This window comes from Lucilia sericata, unplaced genomic scaffold (assembly GCF_015586225.1).
Source record: "Lucilia sericata isolate MDLA Ls3-8-SP2 unplaced genomic scaffold, ASM1558622v1 Contig000258F_arrow, whole genome shotgun sequence".
Lineage (NCBI taxonomy): Eukaryota > Metazoa > Arthropoda > Insecta > Diptera > Calliphoridae > Lucilia > Lucilia sericata.
Genome location: NW_023994283.1, coordinates 76,853 through 96,065, shown reverse-complemented (window position 1 = coordinate 96,065; position 19,213 = coordinate 76,853).

Here is a 19,213-nt window from a genome sequence, read left to right as displayed (position 1 = left end):
CCCTACACCACTATAGTGGGGAGGGTATTATACGTTTGTGCTGATGTTTGTAACACACAAAAATATTGGTCCTATACCCACCTTTAAGTATACCGATCGACTCAGAATCACATTTTGAGTCGATTAAGACATGTCCGTCCGTCCGTCCGTCTGTCCGGCTGGCTGGCTGTCCATGTAAACCTTGTGCGCAAGGTACAGGCCGCAATTTTCAAGATAAATTGATGAAATTTGGACCAAGCATGTTTTTTGGCACAAGGAAGAAGCCTATTGAAAATGGTTGAAATCGTTCCATTATTTCACCTAGCCCCCATACAACCGTACCTCCCGATTTGGGCTTTTTATGCCATAATTACGTTAAATATACTAATATCTCTCTAAAAATTGGCACAAATAAGTTTTATATAAGTATAAATGACACTGCAGATTTTCGTAATGATCGCCCCTTATTTGACCCTAGCCCCCATACAAACCCACCTTCAAAAAATGTCTTAAACGTCTAAAATTGACTTGTAACCATTTGTATCGCAATGAAACTCAACATAATTAAGTATAATTTAAAAATATATCCTTTTCCCAAATTTAATGAGGATCGGCCCATGTTTGACCTATACTCCTATATAAAGCCTCATTTAGAAAATTTGGTTTTCATCAATAAATTGCTTAAATACTTTGGAATTAAAGTAAAATTCAACATAAAAGTTTCTTTGTGAAAAATAAAAAATTTTTAAAATATACTCATGGTGTAGGGTGTTATATGGTCGGCCATGCCCGACTATACTTTCCTACTTGTTCAAAGAAATATATGCGTTTAACTGATTTTCGTAAGTAGACCAAAAATGGGAGCCTATCCGGAAAAAAATTCGTAGAGTGATTCATATAAAGACAAAATATTTTTGTGTCGAATTTTATCAACATAACTTTAGTTGACAATTAAATATGTGCGTTTAAGTGATTTTCGGAAGTGGGACTTATATGGGAGCTATGACCGACCAATAATGGACCGATTCGTAAAAAATTTGGTGGAATGATTTAAATGTACACAAAACATATTTTTGTCGAATTTTATCCCAAATAGTTTTAGAATTCAATGAAATATATGCGTTTAAGTGATTTTCGGAAGTGGACTTTATATGGGAGCTATTACCAATTATGAGCCTATCCAGAAAAAATATCGTAGAGTGACTCATATAAAGACAAAACATATTTGTGTCGAATTTTATCAAGTTAGATTTATTTGACAATGAAATATGTGCTTTTAAGTGATTTTCGGAAGTGGACCTTATCTGGGAGCTATGACCAATAATGGACCGATCCGTAAAAAATTTGGTGGAATGATTTGAATGTACACAAAACATATTTTTGTCAATTTTATCCCAAATAGTTTTAGAATTCAATGAAATATATGCGTTTAAGTGATTTTCGGAAGTGGACCTATATGGGAGCTATGACAAATTGTGGACCGACTGAGTTCTACGTTGATAGTATGATTTCTGTTCATATTATATTTGCATTTACAAAATTTTGTGTTTATAGCGATATATTTGAGGGAGTTATTAACGATAAACTAATTTCCGGGAATATATACCTTTGTATGGGGGCTATGGGAAATATTGGATCGATTGTAAAGATTTTGAACATAATTGATCACTGCCCAGAAAAAATAATGTGTGACAAAATTCATCAAAATATCTTTGGTAGCTTCTGAGAAAACTTCAAAAGAATTATGAAAAAAACGTAATTTTTTCGAGGTAGTCTTAAATTTTTACTCATAACTTTTTACGTTGTGAACCGATTTAGCTGATTTTCAATATCAAACTGCTTAGGATAATAATAAATATTTTGGGTGAATTTGGTTGATTTCCTTTGCTTAGTTTTAAGTGAGCGTGTTTTACACAGACAGACGGACAGACAGACATAGCTAAATCGACTCAGAATTTCATAAGGACCCAGAATATATATACTTTGTTGGGTCTTAGACGAATATTTCTTGGTGTTACACACGGAACGATAAACCTATATATACCCTCTATCACCACTGATGGTGGTGGGGGGTATAATAACTCTCAATTCGAGAAAACAATAAAGATCCGTAATCACTCATATTTTCCATACAAATCGAGTTTTATATCAAAAATATAAAATTTAAATTTATTGGTAATTCGAGATAGCAATAAAAATCTGCAATAAGTTAAATAAACCATCTAAGAAATTATCTTGATATAAATTCGGTTGCCATTTTTGAAATGCAGCTTAAATCTAAAAAACCATGATATATATCTGACTGCTCATTAGAGTGTCCTGAAAGACAGCACTTTTCCAAATCTTATATAGGTAGACCTCTCGAACGATGCATATAAAGCATTGTTCATATAAAATATGGATGAATTCATTTTTATACCCTACACCACTTTACTGGGGAGGGTATATTGGATTTGTGCTGATGTTTGTAACATACAAAAATATTCGTCCTAGACCCACCTTAAAGTATACCAATCGGCTTAGAATCGTTTTCTGAGTCGATTAGGCCATGTCCGTCCGTCCGTCTGGCTGGCTGTCCATGTAAACTTTGTGCGCAAGGTACAGGTCGCAATTTTCAAGATAATTGGATGAAATTTGGCACGCACGTTTTATTTGACCCAAGGACGAAGCTTATTGAAAATGGTTAAAATCGGAACCCCCCGAAAAGGGCTTCTGAGCTCATAATTATGTAAAATATACAGATATATCGATAAAATACGGCACAACTAAATTTTATAGAAGTCTTGATGACCCTGCCAAATTTCATAAAGATCGGGCCCCATTTGACACTAGCTCCCATTCAAAGTCCCCTTCAGAAAATTACTTGAATGTCCCAAATTAACCAATAAACACAAATATCGCGATGAAATTCAGCACAATAAAATATTATGTAAATATAAATATATTCACAAAATTTTATTGGGCTTGGTCCATATTTGCCCCTAGCCCCCATATAAAGCCTCTTTCAGGAAATTAATTTGAAGATAAATGCTTTGTTATGAAAAATAAATAACATTTAATATTCATAACTGGTGTAGGGTATCATATGGTCGGCCACGCCCGACTATACTTTCTTACTTGTTCAATATCTTTTTCTACTTTTAGAAAATTATCCACCAAAAATTCAGCACGTATTTAGCGCCGTATTTATTCCAGGCTTTTCAAATTAAATAATGATTTTGAATAATTTCAACACACATTTTCCATGTACCATTAACAAATTCCGAAATTTTTTAATTAGAGGAAGATGTGGATATTTTAACAAGTTAAAGTGCTATATTCGGCTGAGCCGAATCTTAACTACCCTCCACCAGCAATTTTTATATTAATACTTTTTTAATTGATCAAATATTTGTAGAAATAAGTTTTCTCATGTCTTAAATAGAAAAACCCCATTTTCCTTTATATTTTTATAGCGCCCTAAGATATGCTTTAACGATATTTAATAATTTGCATGTATGTGAAAGATTTAAGGATTTTCAAAAAACACATATATAATTTTGTTCTACACAAATTGATAATGCAATTAGTTAAACACGGTTAAATTACTTTTAGGGGCAGGACTTAGTATGGGAGATATGACCAATTATAAACCGATCGTACAAAATTCTTTAAGCAAAATTTCTGTACATTAAAGCTATATTTCAGTCAAATTTTGTATCTATATCGTAATTTAGTAATAAGTAATGTGTGTTCAAGTGATTTTCTGAAGGGACATTTGCATGGGACCGACCGCAGCCATGTTATGTTATTAGTATACCAAACTAATATTTGTGCTAAATTTTGTATCAATAGCTTTATTTGGTAATGAGTAATGTGCGTTTAAGAGATTTTCGTTAAGGCGCTATGACCAATTATGTATATAAAGACAAAATTTAAAAATTCTGTATCTATATCATTATTTGGCAATGAATATTGTGCATTTAAGTGATTTTCTGGAGGGAACCTAGTATGAGAGCTATGACCAAATATGAACCGATTGCAAAACAATTTTATTGTGTAATTTATATATAAGAGCAATATTTTGTAATGAGTTATGTGCGTTTAAGTGATTATCGGAAGGGGACCTTGTATGGGAGCTATGACCAATTATGGACCGATCGGAAAAAATTTCACAGTAATATTTATGTATGTGAAAGCAATACTTGTACCAAATTTTATATGGATATCTTAATTAAGTAATGAGTTATGTGCGTTTAAGTGATTTTCGGGAGGGGACCTTATATGGGAGCTATGACCAATTATGGGCCTATCCGGAAAAAAATTCGTAAAGTGACTCATATAAAGACAAAACATATTTATGTCGAATTTTATCACGATGGCTTTATGTGACAATGAAATATGTGTTTATAAGTGATTTTCGGAAGTGGGCCTTATATGGGAGCTATGACCAATAATGGACCGATCCGTAAAAAATTTGCTGGAATGATTTGAATGTACACAAAACATATTTTTGTCGAATTTTATCCCAAATAGTTTTAGAATTCAATGAAATATATGCGCTTAAGTGATTTTCGGAAGTGGACCTTATATGGGAGCTATGGCCAATTATGGGCCTATCCGGAAAAAATTCGTAAAGTGACTCATATAGAGACAAAACATATTTATGTCGAATTTTATCATGATAGCTTTATTTGACAATGAAATATGTGTTTATAAGTGATTTTCGGAAGTGGGCCTTATATGGGAGCTATGACCAATAATGGACCGATCCGTAAAAAAATTTGTAGAATGATTTGTATGTACACAAAACATATTTAACTCAAATTTTATCACAATAACTTTATTCATCAATGAAACATGTGCGTTTAGGTGATTTTCGGAAGTGGACCTTATATGGGAACTATGACAAATTGTGGACCTACTGAGTTATACGTTGATAGTATGATTTCTGTTCATATTATGTTTGAATTTACAAAATTTTGTGTTGATAGCGATATATTTGAGAGAGTTATTAACTGTAAACTAATTTCCGGGAATATATACCTTTGTATGGGGGCTATGGGAAATATTGGATCGATTGTAAAGATTTTGAACATAATTGATCACTGTCCTGAAAAAATAATGTGTGACAAAATACATCGAAATATCTTTGGTAGTTTCTGAGAAAACTTCAAAAGAATTATGAAATTTTTACTCATAACTTTTTATGTTGTAAACCGATTTTGCTGATTTTCAATACCAAACTACTTAGGATAATAATAAATATTTAGGGTGAATTTGGTTGATTTTCTTTGCTTAGTTTTAACGTGAGCGTGTTTTACACAGACAGACGGACATAGCTAAATCGACTCAGAATTTCATAAGGACCCAGAATATATATACTTTTTTGGGTCTTAGATGAATATTTCTTGGTGTTACACACGGAACGACAAACTTATATATACCCTCTATTACCACTGATGGTGGTAGAGGGTATAAAAAATAACTTAATCTTTAAAAAAATCTAAAACCAAAATGTAAGAGGGTCATCCAATTTATTCGTCATTCGTCTGCGTATGAAATAGAAACAAATTAGAGTGCTCTATTCGGCTGAGCCGAATCTCAAATACCCTCCACCAGCTACTTTTATATTAATACTTTTTTAATTGATCAAATATTTGTAGAAATAAGTTTTCTCATGTCTTAAATTACAATTCCAAGATTTGTTGAACATTACAAACCCCATTTTCTTTTATATTTTGATAACGCCCTTAGATATGCTTTGACGGTATTTAATAATGTGCATATATGAATGTGTGTGAAAGATTTAAGGATTTTCAAAATACATATATATTATTTTGTTCTACACAAATTGATAATGCAACTAGTTAAATACGGTTAAATTGCTTTTAGGGGCAGGACCTAGTATGGGAGATATGACCAATTATAGACCGATCGCAAAATATTCTTTAAGCAAATTTTCTGTACATAAAAGCTATATTTCAGTCAAATTTTGTATCTATATCGTAATTTAGTAATAAGTAATTTGTGTTCAAGTGATTTTCTGAAGGGACATTTGCATGGGACCGACCGCAGCCATGTTATGTTATTAGTATACCAAACTAATATTTGTGCTAAATTTTGTATCAATAGCTTTATTTGGTAATGAGTAATGTGCGTTTAAGAGATTTTCGTAAAGGCGCTATGACCAATTATGTATATAAAGACAAAATTTAAAAATTCTGTATCTATATCATTATTTGGCAATGAATATTGTGCATTTAAGTGATTTTCTGGAGGGAACCTAGTATGAGAGCTATGACCAAATATGAACCGATTGCAAAACAATTTTATTGTGTAATTTATATATAAGAGCAATATTTTGTAATGAGTTATGTGCGTTTAAGTGATTATCGGAAGGGCGTTCGATCGGAAAAAATTTCACAGTAATATTTATGTATGTGAAAGCAATACTTGTACCAAATTTTATATGGATATCTTAATTAAGTAATGAGTTATGTGCGTTTAAGTGATTTTCGGGAGGGGACCTTGTATGGGAGCTATGATCAATTGTGGACCGATCGGAAAAAAATTTCATAGTAATATTTAGGTATGTGAAAGCAATACTTGTACCAAATTTTAAGTTTAAGTGATTTTCGGGAAGGGTCCTTGTATTGGAGCTATGATCAAATATGGACCGATCGGAAAAAAAATTCATAGTAATATTTCTATGTATGAGAGCAATACTTGTACCAAATTTTATATGTATATCTTAATTTAGTAATGAGTTATGTGTGTTTAAGTGATTTTCGGGAGGGGACCTTGTATGGGAGCTATGACCAATTATAGACCGATCGGAAAAAAACTTTCACAGTAATATTTCTGTGTATATGAGCAATACTTGTACCAAATTTTATATGGATATCTTGATTTAGTAATGAGTTATGCGCGTTTAAGTGATTTTCGGGAGGGGACCTTGTATGGGAGCTATGTCCAATTATGGGCGATCCAGAAAATTTTTTCTCTCAATTAATTCTATTGACATAAGATTTTTAGTTGTAAAATTTTGTGAAGATATCAATATTCTGACGGAAGTTATTAACAAAAAACTCATTTTCCTGGAATATTTACTTTTGTATGGGAGGTATATGAAATTATGGAGCGATTCTGGCAATTTTCAGCAGGAATCAATATCTTTAGCAGAAACGAATGTATGATGACTTTCATGGAATTATCTTGCATAGTTTTCTAGAAAATTACATCAGAATATATAAAAAATGCTTATTTTTTTCGGAGTTGTTTTAAATTTTGATTCATAACATTTGCCGATGTGAACCGATTTTGCTCATTTTGAATACCAAACTGTACCGGATAATAATAAATATTTTTGCCATTGCTTCGTTTTAATGTGAGCGTGTTTTACACAGATAGACAGACGGACAATGCTAAATCGACTCAGAATTTCATAAGGACCCAGAATATATATACTTTGTAGGGTCTCAGATGAATATTTCTTGGTGTTACACACAGAATGACAAACTTATACATATATACCCTCTATCACCACCGATGGTGGTGTAGGGTATAAAAATAATATTTGTACCCTACACCACTTCAGTGGGGAGGGTATATTGTGTTTGTCTGATGTTTGTAACGCACAATAATGTTGGTCCTATAAAGTTGGTCCTTAAAGTATACCAATCGGCTCAGAATCATTTTCTATGTCCGTCCGTCCATGTAAACCTTGTAATCAAACTACAGGTCGCAATTTTGAAGATAATTCAATGAAATTTGGTACCTGAAATTCTATTGTCCAAGGGAAGAAGCCTATTGAAAATGGTTAAGATCGTTCCATTATTTTACCTGGCTCCCATACGACTGAACCCCCGAATAGGGCTTTCAAACTTTGTAATCAAACTACAGGTCGCAATTTTGGAGATAATTCAATGAAATTTGGAAAATGATCTTTTATGGTACCGTAGACAAAGTCTTTTGGAAATGGTTAACATCGGTCCATTATTGCACCTAGCCTCCATACGACTGAACCCCCCGAATAGGGCTTTTAAACTTTGTAATCAAACTACAGGTCGCAATTTTGGAGATAATTCAATGAAATTTGGCACATGATCTTTTATGGTACCGTAGACAATGTCTATTGAAAATGGTTAATATCGGTCCATTATTTCACCTAGCCCCCATACGACTGAACCCCCCGAATAAGGCTTTTAAACTTTGTAATCAAACAACAGGTCGCAATTTTGGAGATAATTCAATGAAATTTGGCACATGATCTTTTAAGATACCCTACACCAGCTATTAATATTTAATGTGATTTATTTTTATACCACCTTCAAAAAAGATGGGGGTATAATGTTTATGTCATTTCGTTTGTAACACATCGAAATATTTATCATAAAAGTATATTCTGGATCCTTATTAAATTCTAAGACGATCTAGCTATGTCCGTCCGTCTGTCTATCTGTCTGTCGGTTTAAAACACGATACAGTCCAAATGGAAGTAGCTAGCGGGCTGAAATTTTGCACAGACATTTTATATTGATGCAGTTAGTTTGGTGTTGAAATTGGGCAATATCGGTCCACGAATTCGCCTAGCCCCCATATAAGGTCCCCTTCACAAAATGACTTTAACGCTCATAACTGCCCTAAGGAAGTATCTATAGCGATGGAATTCGACATGAGCATATTTTATAGGAACCTTAATATGATTGTAAAATTTTATATGAAAGTTCGCACAACTAAGTTTTATACAAGCCTTGATGACCTTGCCGAATTTCGAAATGATCGGACTAAAGCCTCTTTTAGAAAATAAGTTTTTCGTCAATAAATTGCTTTTTTTTGGTCAATTATGGACCGATCCTCGTCAAATATTCTAGAACGATTTTAGTTTATGCAGTAATGAGCGTCAAAGCCATTTTCTGAAGGGGGCTTTATATGGGGGTAGGATCAATTATGAACCGATCCTTATAAAATTTTACAAAACGATTTAGGTTCCCGTAAAATATGTTCATGTCGAATTACATCGCTATAGATGCTTCTTTTAGACAGTTATGAGCGTTAAAGTCATTTTCTTAAGGGGACCTTTTATGGGGGATAGGGTCAATTATGAACCGATCCTTATAAAAAGTTTACAATGATATTAAGGTTCCTATAAAATATGTTCATGTCGAATTTCATCGCCATGCTTCTTTTAGACAGTTATGAGCGTTAAAGTCATTTTCTGAAGGGGACCTTATATGGGGGGTAGGGTCAATTATGGACCGATCCTTATAAAAAGTTTACAATCATATTAAGGTTCCTATAAAATATGCTCATGTCGAATTCCATCGCTATAGATACTTCCTTAAGGCAGTTATGAGCGTTAAAGTCATTTTCTGAAGGGGACCTTATATGGGAGGTAGGGTCAATTATGGACCGATCCTTATAAAACTTTACAGAGCGATTTAGGTTCCATGTCGAATTTCATCGCTTTAGATGCTTCTTTTAGTCAGTTATGAGCGTTAAAGTCATTTTGTGAAGGGGACCATATATGGGGGCTAGGCGAATTCGTGGACCGATATTGCCCAATTTCAATACCAAACAAACTGCGTCAATATAAAATGTCTGTGCAGGTTCCTATAAAATATGTTCATGCCGAATTTCGTCGCTATAGATGCTTCTTTTAGACAGTTTCGAGCGTTAAAGTCATTTTCTGAAGGGAACCTTATATGTGGGGTAGGGTCAATTATTAACCGATCCTTATAAAATTTTACAATCATATTAAGGTTCCTATAAAATATGCTCATGTCGAATTCCATCGCTATAGATACTTCCTTAAGGCAGTTATGAGCGTTAAAGTCATTTTCTGAAGGGGACCTTATATGGGAGGTAGGGTCAATTATGGACCGATCCTTATAAAACTTTACAGAGCGATTTAGGTTCCATGTCGAATTTCATCGCTTTAGATGCTTCTTTTAGTCAGTTATGAGCGTTAAAGTCATTTTGTGAAGGGGACCATATATGGGGGCTAGGCGAATTCGTGGACCGATATTGCCCAATTTCAATACCAAACAAACTGCGTCAATATAAAATGTCTGTGCAAAATTTCAGCCCGCTAACTACTTCCATTTGGACTCTATCGTGTTTTAAACCGACAGACAGATATACAGACGGACGGACATAGCTAGATCGTCTTAGAATTTAATAAGGATCCAGAATATATACTTTTATGATAAATATTTCGATGTGTTACAAACAAAATGACATAAACAATATACCCCCTTCTTCTTTGATGGTGGTATAAAAATAAATCACATTAAATATTAATAGCTGGTGTAGGGTATCATATAGTCGGCCAAGCCCGACTATACTTTCTACTTGTTTAATCAAATATATGTAGAAATAAGTTTTCTCACATCTTAAATAGAAAAACCCCAAGATTTAAACAGCTTAAATCTGTTACAATTCCAATATTAAATCTGTTACAATTCCAAGATAGCATTATTTGTCAACGAAATATGTGTTTTTAAGTGATTTTGGGAGGTAGGCCTTATTTGGTGGAATGATTTGAATGTACACAAAACATATTTATGTCGAATTTTATCACGATGGCTTTATGTGACAATGAAATATGTGTTTATAAGTGCTTTTCGGAAGTGGGCCTTATATGGGAGCTATGACCAATAATGGACCGATCCGTAAAAAATTTGGTGGAATGATTTGAATGTACACAAAACATATTTTTGTCGAATTTTATCCCAAATAGTTTTAGAATTCAATGAAATATATGCGCTTAAGTGATTTTCGGAAGTGGACCTTATATGGGAGCTATGGCCAATTATGGGCCTATCCGGAAAAAATTCGTAAAGTGACTCATATAGAGACAAAACATATTTATGTCGAATTTTATCATGATAGCTTTATTTGACAATGAAATATATGTTTATAAGTGATTTTCGGAAGTGGGCCTTATATGGGAGCTATGACCAATAATGGACCGATCCGTAAAAAATTTGTAGAATGATTTGTATGTATACAGAACATATTTGTGTCGAAGTTTATCTCGATACCTTTATAATTATATATTATATATATTATATATTATATTATATATATATATATATATATATATATATATATATATATATATATATATATATATATATATATATATATTATTTATATATATATATAATTATAATTAAGTGTTTTTCGGAAGTGGACTTTATATGGGAGCTATGACCAATAATGGACCCATCCGTAAAAAATTTTGTAGAATGATTTGTATGTACACAAAACATATGTAACTCAAATTTTATCACAATAACTTTATTCATCAATGAAACATGTGCGTTTAGGTGATTTTCGGAAGTGGACCTTATATGGGAACTATGACAAATTGTGGACCTACTGAGTTATACGTTGATAGTATGATTTCTGTTCATATTATGTTTGAATTTACAAAATTTTGTGTTGATAGCGATATATTTGAGCGAGTTATTAACTGTAAACTAATTTCCGGGAAGATATACCTTTGTATGGGGGCTATGGGAAATATTGGATCGATTGTAAAGATTTTGAACATAATTGATCACTGTCCTGAAAAAATAATGTGTGACAAAATTCATCGAAATATCTTTGGTAGTTTCTGAGAAAACTTCAAAAGAATTATGAAAAAAAACGTAATTTTTTTCGATGTAGTCTGAAATTTTTACTCATAACTTTTTATGTTGTACACCGATTTTGCTGATTTTCAATACCAAACTACTTAGGATAATAATAAATATTTAGGGTGAATTTGGTTGATTTTCTTTGCTTAGTTTTAACGTGAGCGTGTTTTACACAGACAGACGGACATAGCTAAATCGACTCAGAATTTCATAAGGACCCAGAATATATATACTTTTTTGGGTCTTAGATGAATATTTCTTGGTGTTACACACGGAACGACAAACTTATATATACCCTCTATTACCACTGATGGTGGTGGAGGCTATAAAAAATAACTTAATCTTTAAAAAAATCTAAAACCAAAATGTAAGAGGGTCATCAAATTTATTCGTCATTCGTCTGCGTATGAAATAGAAACAAGTTAGAGTGCTCTATTCGGCTGAGCCGAATCTCAAATACCCTCCACCAGCTACTTTTATATTAATACTTTTTTAATTGATCAAATATTTGTAGAAATAAGTTTTCTCATGTCTTAAATTACAATTCCAAGATTTGTTGAACATTACAAACCCCATTTTCTTTTATATTTTGATAACGCCCTTAGATATGCTTTGACGGTATTTAATAATGTGCATATATGAATGTGTGTGAAAGATTTAAGGATTTTCAAAATACATATATATTATTTTGTTCTACACAAATTGATAATGCAACTAGTTAAATACGGTTAAATTGCTTTTAGGGGCAGGACCTAGTATGGGAGATATGACCAATTATAGACCGATCGCAAAATATTCTTTAAGCAAATTTTCTGTACATAAAAGCTATATTTCAGTCAAATTTTGTATCTATATCGTAATTTAGTAATAAGTAATGTGTGTTCAAGTGATTTTCTGAAGGGACACTTGCATGGGGCCGACCGCACCCATGTTATGGACCGATCGTGAAAAAATCTTGAAATAGAATTTTTGTATAACAAACTAATATTTGTGCCAAATTTTGTATCAATAGCTTTATTTGGTAACGAGCGTTTAAGAGATTTTCGTAAAAGGACCTTGTATGAGAGCTATGACCAAATATGGACCGATTGCAAAACAATTGTATAGTGTAATTTATGTATATAAGAGCAATATTTATGCTAAATGTATGGATATCAATATTTTGTAATGAGTAATGTGCGTTTAAGTGATTTTCGGGAGGGGACCTTGTATGGGAGCTATGACTTCCATAAACTTCCATAATAATATTTCTGTATATGTGAGCAATACTAGTACCAAATTTTATATGGATATCTTAATTTAGTAGTGAGTTATGTGCGTTTAAGTGATTTTCGGAAGGGGACCTCGTATGGGAGCTATGACCAATTATGGACCGATCGGAAAAAAATTTCAAAGTAATATTTCTGTATATGTGCACAATAATTACACCAAATGCATATCTTGATTTAGTAATGAGTTATGCGCGTTTAAGTGATTTTCGGGAGGGAACCTTGTATGGGAGCTACGACCAATTATGGACCGATCGGAAAAAAATTTCATAGTAATATTTCTCTATATGTGAGCAATAATTACACCAAATTTATATGCATATCTTGATTTAGTAATGAGTTTTGCGCGTTTTAAGTGATTTTCGGGAGGGTACCTTGTATGGGAGCTACGACCAATTGTGGACCGATTAGATAAAAATTTCATAGAAATATTTCTGTGCATGTGGGCAATACTTGTACCAAATTTTACTTAATTTAGTAATGAGTTATGTGTGTTTAAGTGATTTTCGGGAGAGGATCTTGTATGGGAGCTATGACCAATTATTTACCGATCGGAAAAAAATTTCATAGTAATATTTCGGTATGCGAGAGCAATTACTGTATCAAATTTTATATGGATATCTTGATTTAGTAATGAGTTATGTGCGTTTAAGTGATTTTCGGGAAGAGACCTTGTATGGGAGCTATGACCAATTATGGACCGATCGGAAAAAAATTTTATAATAATATTTCTGTGCATATGAGCAATACTTATTCCAAATTTTATATGGATATCTTAATTTAGTAATGAGTTATGTGCGTTTAAGAGATTTTCGGGAGGGTACCTTGTATGGGAGCTATGTCCAATTATGGACCGATCCAGAAAATTTTTTCTCGCAAAGAGTTCAATTGACATAAGATTTTAATTTGTAAAATTTTGTGAAGATATCAAGATTCTGACGGAAGTTATTAACAAAAAACTAATTTTCCGGGTATATGTTCTTTTGTATGGGATGTATATTAAATTATGGACCGATTCTGGCAACTTTCAGCAGGAATCAAGATCTTGTGTAGAAACGAATGTATTATGCCTTTCATGAAATTATCTTGCACAGTTTTCGAGAAAATTACTTTAGAATGTGTAAAAAATGCTTATTTTTTCGGAGTTGTTTTAAACTTTGATTCATAACTTTTCCCGATGTGAACCGATTTTGCTAATTTTAATACCAAATTGTACCGGATAATAATGAATATAAATTATATTGCTTCGTTTTAAAGTGAGCGTGTTTTACACAGACAGACAGACGGACATAGCTAAATCGACTCAGAATTTCATAAGGACCCAGAATATATATACATTGTTGGGTCTCACATGAATATTTCTTGGTGTTACACATGGAATGCCAAACTTATATATACCCTCTATCACCACTGATGGTGGTGGAGGGTATAATAAACCTATCGCACAGTTCGTTACGTATAATGAATTTCGTCATACGCACTGATTGTACTTATTTTCATATACTTTAGTGTATTCTATATCTGAGGACGAAAATTCGGTGCGTAAAATTCGTCGTTCGTCCCAATTGTGGGTATAGCATTATGTGTTCTGACCTAATCCGGGCTCTACATACTTAATTTCATGTTTCTAGGTTTAATATTATAAAAAATTCAAAAAGTACCTTTTGTAGAACGAAAAAGTACCAAAAAGTCCTTTTTTATAGGTTCTTACCTAGTCAAGGTCCTACATGCTAAATTTCATGTTTCTAGGTTCAATAGTATAGAAAATTCAAAAAGTACCTTGTGTTGAACGAATCATGTTTCTAGCCAATAACAACGTAACGTAATGTGATGTTCATTCTTTGCTTTGTGCTTATAATCAAGAAATCACAACAAGTTACAGTGCTATATTCGGCTATGCCGAATCTTAAATACCCTCAACCAGCAAGCTACTTTTTATTAAAACCCATTTAACTATCTAATTTTTAGATAACTTGGCAAAATTTTTGTTTCCGTATTGAGGGTACTAACATTTATGCATATGTCAAACTAATTTTAATTAGGTCGAGAAAAATGTGTATTAATAGGCCAGTTTGAAAACATTTTAATATCATGATTTATCTGTACACAGAACATACTCACTTTAAATTTTATCCGGATATAATCATTTAATTACGAATTATATGGTATTAAGTGATTTTCAGAAGTATGGCTTATATGGGAGCTAAGACAACCTATGGACCGATCCGGAAAAAAATTTCGTAGAATGATTTATATATACAAAATACACATTTATGTCGAATTTTACCTCGATAACTTTGATTGTCAATGTGCATTTGAATAATTTTCGGAAATGGTCCTTATATGGGAGTTGTGACCAATTATCGACCGATAAAGAAACAATTTCGTATAATGATTTATATGCCAAAAAAATTCAAGTCGAATTTTACTACAATAGTTTTTTTTAATTAATAATAGATTTATATGGGCGTTTAGGTGATTTTCGGAAGTGGACTTTATATGAATATTAGCTATGACCTTACACAAAACATATTTGTGTCGAATTTTATCAAGATATCTTTATTTGATAATGAAATATGTGCGTTAAAGTGATTTTTTTTTGAAGTGGACCTTATATAGGAGCTATTACCATATATGGACCAATCCGGAAAAAATTTGGTAGAATGATTTATATGCTCACAAAACATATTCAAGTCGTACTTTATCCCGATAGCTTTTTATAGCCTCCACCACCATCAGTGGTGATAGAGGGTATATATAACTTTGACATTCCGTTTGTAACACCGAGAAATATTCATTTGAGACCCAACAAAGTATATATATTCTTGGTCCTTATGAAATTCTGAGTCGATTTAGATATGTCCGTCTGTCTGTCTATATAAAACACGCTCACGTTAAAACGAAGCAACGGAACTTCATGAAATTTACCCAAAATATTCATTGATATCCTAAGCAGTTTGGTATTGAAAATCAGCAAGATCGGTGAAATAGGTTCAGAGTTATGAGTAAAAATTTGAGACAACCTCAAAAAAAATTTTACTTTTTCACATATTTATTTGTATTTTTTACAAAAACTACTGCAAATAAATTAATGAATTTTGTCAGAGATATAACTCTTGCAAGGATCAACATTGTTAAAAATCGGAAAAATCGGTTCACAATTACATATACCTCCCATACAAATGTACATATTCCCCGAAATTAATTTATTGATAATAACTTCCGAAATAATGCCGATATATTTACGAAATTTTACAAATTTAAATTCTATGCCAATAGAATTCATATAAAGAAACAATTTTCTGAATCGGTCCATAATTGGTCATAGCTCCCATACAAGGTCCCCTCCCGAAAATCACTTAAACACACATAACTCATTACTAAATTAAAATATCCATATAACGTTTGGTACAAGTATTGCCCTCACATATTGAAATATTACTATGAAATTTTTTTCCGATCGGGCCATAATTGGTCATAGCTCCCGTACAAGGTCCCCTTCCGAAAATCACTTAAACGCACATAACTCATTACTAAATTATGATATGCATATAAAGTTTGGTACAAGTATTGCTCACATATACAGAAATATTACTATGAATGTTTTTTCCGATCGGTCCATAATTGGTCATAGCTCCCATATAAGATTACCTTCAGAAAAACTTTTAATCGCACATAACTCATTATCAAATAACGATATTCATACAAACTTTGGCACAAATATCGCTTTTATCTACAGAAATCGTACTGTACACTTTTTCACGATCGGTCCACAATTGGTCATAGCTCCCATACAAGGTCTCCTTCTCAAAATCACTTAAACACATATTTCCCATTACTAAATAAAGGTATCCATACAAAATGTAGCACAAACATTGCTTTTATATACAGAAATGATACTGTAAAATTTGTTTACGATCGGTCCGTTATATGTAGGTCGTAGCTCCCATACAAGGTCTCGATAATCACTTAAACGCATAATCACTTAAACGCATAAAACTCTTTACGAAATAAAGATATCCAGAGAAAATTGGCACAAATAGTGCTTTTATATACAGGAATCTTATTATAATGTTTTTTTACGGTCGATCCATAATTGGTCATAGCTCGCATTTAAGGTCCCCTTTCGAGAATAACTTAAACACATATTACTAATTACCAAATAATGATATCCATAAAAAATTTGGCACAAATATTTATTTTTGAATTTTGTTATACATATAGTTTGGGAATCCACTGAGTTGAAAATCGAAATCAGTCCACAATTTCTTGTACCACCCATAGGGATTAAAAAATTGATTATTTTTCGCAAAAAATTAAATAAAAACTGTCCAAAACGAACAGGATTCGAACTTTAAATCTCCCAGTTGCTAGTTTTACGCCATTCCCACTACACTATTAACTAGTTTCGTAATTGTTTGCAACTAATGTTCACGTAGAAATTAAATTCTCTTTCCTGTTTGTGTAAAAATTTGTTGTTAACCCAAAATCAAATAAAATGTGCACATTGAGAAAGTGTAACTGTTAATTTCTTATGCTATTTAGCAACATCAGTGTTGATAAAAGTTATTCAGCAGCAATGTTTTGTACAAACAGAAAATAACATGGCATTTTTATATTAAAAAAAATATTAGTTAACGAAGGACAAAATAATGAAGTGGTGCAGTGGATGGAAGGGAGAATTAACAAACTGAGCATTGCAGGTTCGATTCATGGTCGATTTATCTTTTTTCGTCATAAATAATTAATTTTTTTTTAATCAAATTAAGTGTCGAAATTCGGTTCAACAATAAAAATTTAAAAGCATTTTTTTTTCAACAACTTTGAAAATCTATTGTACCTCCCGTACAACATTGTATAAGTTTTATAACTATTACCATACATTTCTCTCACACATAGAAATTATTTTAAATACAGAACATAGGTTAAATTTGGTATGCTCTGTAACAGTCTGTTAAGTGGTAGTTTTGTTTTTAATTGCATATTGTAAGGCGTAATGAAAGTAAGTCTAAAATATTAAGGTAAATTGAAATCAATCCATAAAATTTGATAATTTATGAAACCAGTGGTTAAGGTGGAGGGTATTTAAGATTCGGCAGAGCCGAATATAGCGCTCTTACTTGTTTATTTAAAGAAATATATGCGTTTAACTGATTTTCGTAAGTGGACCCTCTATGGGAGCCTATCGCGAAAAAAATTCGTGGAGAGATTCATATAAAGACAAAACATTTTTGTGTCGAATTTTATCAACATAACTTTATTTTACAATTAAATATGTGCGTTTAAGCTCTGACCAATAAGGGACCGATCCGTAAAAAATTTGGTGGAATGATTTGAATGTACACAAAACATATTTTTTGGTCGAATTTTATCCCAAATAGTTTTAGAATTCAATGAAATTTATGCGTTTAGGTGATTTTCGGAAGTGGACTTTATATGGGAGCTATGAACAAAATTCGGAAAAAATTTCGTAAAGTGACTCATATAAAGACAAAACATATTTGTGTCGAATTTTATCAAGATAGCTTTATTTGACAATGAAATATGTACTTTTAAGTGATTTTCGGAAGTGGACCTTATATGGGAGCTATGACCAATAATGGACCGATTAGTAAACAATTTGGTGGAATGATTTGAATGTACACAAAACATATTTTTGTCGAATTTTATCCCAAATAGTTTTAGAATTCAATGAAATATATGCGTTTAAGTGATTTTCGGAAGTGGACTCTATATGGGAGCTATGACCAATTACGGGCCTATCCGGAAAAAATTTCGTAAAGTGACTCATATAAAGACAATACATATTTATGTCGAATTTTATCCCGATAGCTTTATTTGACAATGAAATATGTGTTTATAAGTGATTTTCGGAAGTGGGCCTTATATGGGAGCTATGACCAATAATAGACCGATCTGTAAAAAATTTGGTGGAATGATTTGAATGTACACAAAACATATTTTTGTCGAATTTTATCCCAAATAGTTTTAGAATTCAATGAAATGTATGCGTTTAAGTGATTTTCGGAAGTGGACCTTATATGGGAGCTATGACCGATTATGGGCCTATCCGGAAAAAATTTTGTAGAGTGATTTATATTTAGACTAAACATATTTGTGTCGAATTTTATCAAGATATGTTTATTTGACAATGAAATATGAGCTTTTAAATGATTTTCGGAAGTGGGCCTTATATTGGAGCTATGACCAATAATGGACCGATCCGTAAAAAATTTGGTAGAATGATTTGTATGTACACAAAACATATTTAACTCGAATTTTATTACAATAACTTTATTCATCAACGAAATATGTGCGAAATATTGTGGACCGACTGAG